Source organism: Muntiacus reevesi, chromosome 2 (genome assembly GCF_963930625.1).
Source record: "Muntiacus reevesi chromosome 2, mMunRee1.1, whole genome shotgun sequence".
In the NCBI taxonomy this organism is placed as follows: Eukaryota; Metazoa; Chordata; class Mammalia; order Artiodactyla; family Cervidae; genus Muntiacus; species Muntiacus reevesi.
This window is the reverse complement of record NC_089250.1, coordinates 66,996,370-67,002,520: the sequence shown is the minus strand read 5'-3', so window position 1 is coordinate 67,002,520 and position 6,151 is coordinate 66,996,370. Positions and strand designations below refer to the sequence as shown.

Genomic DNA, 6,151 nt, shown 5'->3' with positions numbered 1-6,151 from the left:
CAGGATCCTAAACTTCATGTGCAGAGCAACCACCAGTTATTATTATTGCTGTCCTGTCACTAAACGGTGTCTGACTCTGCAGCCCCATGAACTGTAACACGTGCTGGGCTCCATGGGATCCTCCAGGCAAGAATGCTTGAGGAGGTTGCCGTGCCCTCCTCAGGGGATCTTCCCAACCCAGGGATCGAACCCCTGTCTCTCCTGCATTGGCAGGTAGGTTCTTTACCACTAGCGACACCTGGGAAGCTCCATACTCTGGGTCAGGGGCTGGCAAATTATACCTACAGACCAAATTCCTCCTGCTGCCTGTTTGTGCCAAGCTGTGTGGTGGCTCTTCGGTGAGAACAGATGTTGGAAGAGTTGAACACATTGACTCTTGGTCCACAAATCCTAAAATAGCTACTATCTGGTCCTTTACAGAAAAAAATCTGCTAGCCTCTGACTGAGCAGAGAGTAAACAGAAGGCTGGGTTCTCTAAGAAGCATTGAGGACTGAGTCCTAAATTGCTTCACCTAGGGGGCTGTGCTAGAGTTTGTGGACCCAAAAGCTTCTTCCCCGGCTTCACCACACCCTGGCACTCCTACCTCGAAACTGAAGCTGCCAAGTGTAGTGCCAGAGCTTTGGATGATTTAGGAATTGTCATTTAGGATCACTGGAACTAACGGCATTCCTTGAAACATGCCAACTGGGGCACGATGAAGAATTCCTCACATAAGGAAAACGTGCAAAAATACCCCGTTGCCCCTCATTGCAGTCATATTTACTCTGTTGGAGTTATTGCAACAATATCATTAGTTCTCTAGTGCTGGTGAGAACAAAGGTACTGCTGAAGTAACTGGGACTGAGAAAGATCCAGTAACTTCCCAGTGTCACAGAGCTAGTGAAGTGTGGTCCTGGGTGAACCTCAGGTGACCAGATTCCAGAACATGTATGCTTAAACTGCAGTACAGGACAGCCTCCCCAGAAGGTCCCTGAGAGCTAGTTAGCATTCCTTTCTCCATTTTACAAATGAAGAAACTGGAGGTTAGAACACGTAAAGCAATTGTAGGAGGTCAGGCACCTCTTCAACCTCTCTGAGTGCAAATTTGACGGAGTCAGAATTCCAGACACTTTCCAGGGTTTCATTGGATTGTGAAATGACCCTCTGGGGGCAAGCCTGGTCTAGTGGCCAAGCCCTGGCTCCAAAGTCTGAGATGTGATGCGTGCCCTTGAGGGGAATCACAGAACATCGTAAAGAGGTCCTCCAGCTTCCTTCTTCACTGAGCAACTTTGGACAGCCTCGCGACTCTGCCTTTCCCCACAGCACAGAGCAGGCCTAACAGGGTTCTGCAGTTCCGCTTCCTTCCTACTTGCATCAGGACTTCTGCCTCTCCACTTTCTCATCTGTGAAATGACAGTGATAATCACACCTCTCTTCCAAAGGTACTGAAAACATTTAATGAGAGAATCCATGTAAAGTACTTGGCAGTTCATAGCATACAGTATGCACTCAAAAAAAAAATAGCAACTATTACTATAATGAGAGAGAAGGAACTGAGGCTATTATTAGATTAGATGGTATGAGGAAATAATAAAATACAACTTAACAAGTGTATATGATGTGCCAGATGTTACATTAAGCTTTTTAGGTCATTATCTTTTTAAATGTTTTAGCGATCTCTTATCCCCATTCTATAGATGAGGAAAGCAGAACATGCCCAGAGAGGTAAAGTTATTTGCTGTAGATTACATAGAGATGTTTGGATCTTAACCTGGGTCTGTTGAATGCCAGATTTTACCTGGAATTCTTACCTACAATACTATGCCAGCTCTCTCAAATTTCCACCACTTTCTGGAATGCAAAAACGTAGAACAGAGGTTCCTAAGTTGTGATATTCCTGCTAAACTTTATTCAACTTTTCTATTAAGAAGAAGCTGTGTTCAGTGAAAGCCTATTTATTAAAAATGAACTTGAATAATAATATAATAAATGAAATAAAAAATCGTGTCTCCTACTGTCAAACCAAAGATGGATTATGATGAGCTGGACGAGTACAAATGATTCTGTAGTCTTGATCCAGGAAAAGATTTGGAGGCAATTTTGCCTCTTAAGAAAGTATTGTACGACGCTCACTCACAGAGGATTTATGAGAAATGAAATGGAAACTCTTTCAAGATTTTATTAAGAGATATAGTCTTCCTGCATAACTTCTTTCCCTCCTGGACATTTATGAATGTTTGGCTGGAAGGGTGGTCTGGGAGCTCGGTTTTGATATATGTGGTTCCTACAAGAAGGTGCCAAGGGAGACATTTTTCCGTCAAAAGCCATATGCATGAGGATCCTGGAAAGTCTTCCAGCAACAGTGGACACTGGCAATAAAAATGATCTAGGAAGAAAACACGCCGCCAGTACCAGTCACTGCAGATGCCGAAGGACCGGGGGCTAAATACGTAAATACCTTCAGAACTTTGTGTGGAAAACAAAGCGGGTTTAAATCATCTTTCTCCCAGATTCAGAGTTTTTCAGGACACAGTCGCAGCTAAAGAATGGCCAGCACAGTGATTCCGTAATACAACCTCCAAGTGCTCTGCTGAAACCCACAAGACAGGAAATGAGAAAGGTGTGTGACCTTGCAGTCATGGACCCCACCACGCTGGGACCACTCCACTGCTCAACAAATAGACTGAGGGACTTCCCTGGTGGTCCAGTGGTTAAGACTCTGCACTTCTACTGCAGGGGGTGCAGGTTCAACCCCTGGTCTGGGAACTAAGATACTGCAGGGCCAAAAAAATCCCCCAATAGACTGAGCTTCCCATAATGCCATGGGCAGGATGATCTGAGTGTGACCAGGGGAGCCCGTCTCTCAGCATTCTTCATGGTATATGTGGTTTGACACTAATCTTGAGAAAGTTCCTCAAAGAAGAAAGAAAAATTTTGTAGTGGAGTATATCAAGAAAGCAAGCAAACACACACACACATTACTGCCATCATCATCATCAACAACATCAGCAACAACAGGGCGTAACTTTTGTATTTCTCTTTTTTATCTTTCTTTCCAAATTAATCTTGAACTATACTCTCCTTCCTCTTCTGAACACAGCACCCATTGATCATTTTTGGTTCCTTGACATTCCTATTTGCCACAGGACTTTTGCACAAGATGTTTGGAAAATTTTTTATTTGTTTTTTCGATGCCTATTCAACTTCTATTCATCCTTTAGACATCAGTTCTGACAGCAGCTTCTTCGGAAATCTGTGATACCCACGTCATTCCTCCTACATTAGGTCACATTCCCTGTCATCCATAGGCACAGTTTCGTGTTCCTGACACTTACAGGACTTATTATAGACATACTGTGTGTATGTGTGTGATGATTATTTGATTAATATTTATTTTCTCTACAGGATGAACACTTTCCAAGGAAAACAACTATGCCTGTTTTCCTTCACCATTTTATTTTTAGAGCTTTTGCTGGAATTGGGCCAGAGGAGCACCCAATAATTATTTGTCGACTAAGTGGCTAAATGTGATATTGTGATTGTATAATAAGAAATATATAAATTTCATATTCATCCCCATTTCTGGAGCAGAGCTAACCCCCTTGGAATTTCCTAAGTGATGAAAGTGATAACAATGTCTAGTTATGTGAATGAGGGGACTTTTGGAAAGTCCCTGAAGATGGGAGCTGGTTGACAAGGAAACCAACCTGTGGTTAGAGGGTTGGAACCTTCAGTACCACTCCCTCAACCTCCAGGGAGTAGAGAGTGCCTGGAAATTGAGATCAGTCACCAGTGGTCAATGATCTACTCAATCATGCCTATGTAATGAAGCCTTCAGAAAAACCCAAAGGGAGAGGGTCCAGCGAACTTCCTGGTTGGTTACTAGTGAGAACTGGGGAGAGTGGCTCATCTGAAGAGGACATGGGAGCCCCACCCTCCCTCCCCACGCAGTGTCTATGCATCTCCCATGAGTTACATCCCTTTATGATGACCTAGTGACCTAGTAAGCAAAATGTTTCTCTGAGTTCCGTGTGCTGCTCCTTATTGAACCCAAGTAAGAGGCCATTGGAACCTCCAACTTGTAGCCAGAGGGACAGGAGAAAAACTGGGCTTGCAGTTGGCATTTTAAGTCTATGAGTGGAAATGAGAGCTGGTGTCAAACTATTATTTGCTGAGCATCTTGCCCCTTCCTGGCAAGTGATGCCAATGCTGCTTATCTGGAAACCGTATTTTCAGAAACAATGAACCAATGGTGTTCCACCTTAGCTGTACATTATAGAATCACTTGGAAGGCTTTTAAAAAATCCAGTTGCTCATGGGGCTTCCCTGGTGACTCAGTGGTAGAGAATCTGCCGGCCAGTGCAGAAGGCACAGGCTTGTTCCCTGGCCCGGGAGTCACATGCTATGGAGCTATTAAGCCCGTGTGCCACAGCTATTGAGCCTGTGCTCTAGCGCCTGGGTGCTGCAAATTTGAGCCCATGCACGCCACTGCTAAAGACTATACATTCTGCAGCTCGTGCTCCACAACAAGAGAAGCCATTGCAATGAGAAGCCTGCTCGCTACAATTAGAGAGTAGCTCACTGCAACTAGAGAAAAGCCCGTGCAGTGATGAAGTCTCAGCACAGCCCCCAAAATAAATAAATAAATGAAATCCTGATGCTCACAACATGCCCCAAACAAATGAAATCCTAATCAATGAGGCTAGGTCTGAGACATGAGTATTTATGAAGTTTCCCAGGTTATTTCTGGACCATCAGAAAGAAAGCTGAGCACTGAAGAACGGATACTTTTAAACTGTGGTGTTGGAGAAGACTCTTGAGAGTCCCTTGGACTGCAAGGAGATCCAATCAGTCAATCCTAAAGGAAATCAGTCCTGGGTGTTCATTAGAAGGACTGATGTTGGAGCTGAAACTCCAATACTTTGGCCACCTGATGTGAAGAACTGACTCCTTGGAAAAGATCCTGATGCTGGGAAAGATTGAAGGCAGGAGGAGAAGGGGACAACAGAGGATGAAGTGGTTGAATGGCATCACTGACTCATTGGACATGAGTTTGGGCAGGCTCTGGGAGTTGGTGATGGACAGGGAAGCCTGGTGTGCTATAGTTCATGGGGTTACAAAGAGTTGGACACAACTGAGCAACTGAACTGAACTGAACTAGGTGATTTCAGTGAGCAGTCAGGGCTGGAGTTAATTTTCTCTCCTCCTTCTAGAATAAATGAGGAGAGATAGGCCAAGATATGACTGCTCAGAAGACATCATTAAGAATCTGCCTTTTCCCATCTCTCTTTTTAAAAATAAAAATAGTAGATATTTAAGATGTGTAACACCACACACACACACACCTCGAATTTCCAGTCTATGCTTCGTGATGAGGTTTCTCAGACAGATTGTTCATCAAAATAACATCAGAGGGCTTTTGAAATACAGATTGGTAGGCTGCACCTCCAGAGTTCTGATCTGATAGGTCTAGGGTAGGGTCTGAGAATTTGTGCTTTTGCCAAATCCTCAGTTGAGACTGATGCTACTAGTTTAAAGACCACATTTGGCACACCACTCTGACTAAGGAAAAGATTAGGAATGGGAGGAATACTTCCAGCTTCTCTCTTTCCTATTTATTCCCTTGCTGCCAGTGACTTTGTGTGGAATGATGCAGAAAGAAGGAACTCATAAATACCTGTGACTTAGCCCTTTGTGAGATTTCTCTTTCAACTTGGCCCTCACTGACTGTTGGCATTCTGGACTCAGAGGCCCTCCATCATTAGGGACCAAGTCTGGCTTTGAACTTATATCTAAGGCTCTGATTCTAATAAGATTGTCTGTACCCCAAGCCCCTCAGGTGATTGATCCTGAACACTAGATTTTAGATTCATCTCGAGTTTATTAAGGGACCCAACTGACTATACATAGATCTAGTTCAGTGTTATCAGCAGTTTTTCAACATATCATTCAGTTTCTCATGTCTATTTCTTAATTGGTTACTAACTTGGGGAGAGGTGAAAGGTGTAATTAATTTTCACTACTCAAATCCCATCAGCAACTTGAAATTAACTTAAAACTTTGAATCTTGTCACATCTAAAAATCTCTTCATTAATCCCTACATGTCATTGATAGTTTGACTGGAGACCCAAATCTATGGGAAGGAGATACTTTCCTTATAATCATTGAGT

General features: G+C 43.4%; 1 non-coding gene across 1 annotated transcript; it reads left to right on the top strand.

Annotated features, from left to right (window-relative positions):
- The first annotated feature begins 2,673 nt into the window (after positions 1-2,673).
- TRNAR-UCU (transfer RNA arginine (anticodon UCU)) lies at positions 2,674-2,746 on the top strand. Its single transcript has one exon. It is a non-coding gene; the product is annotated as a tRNA-Arg (tRNA).
- The last annotated feature ends 3,405 nt before the right edge of the window (positions 2,747-6,151 follow it).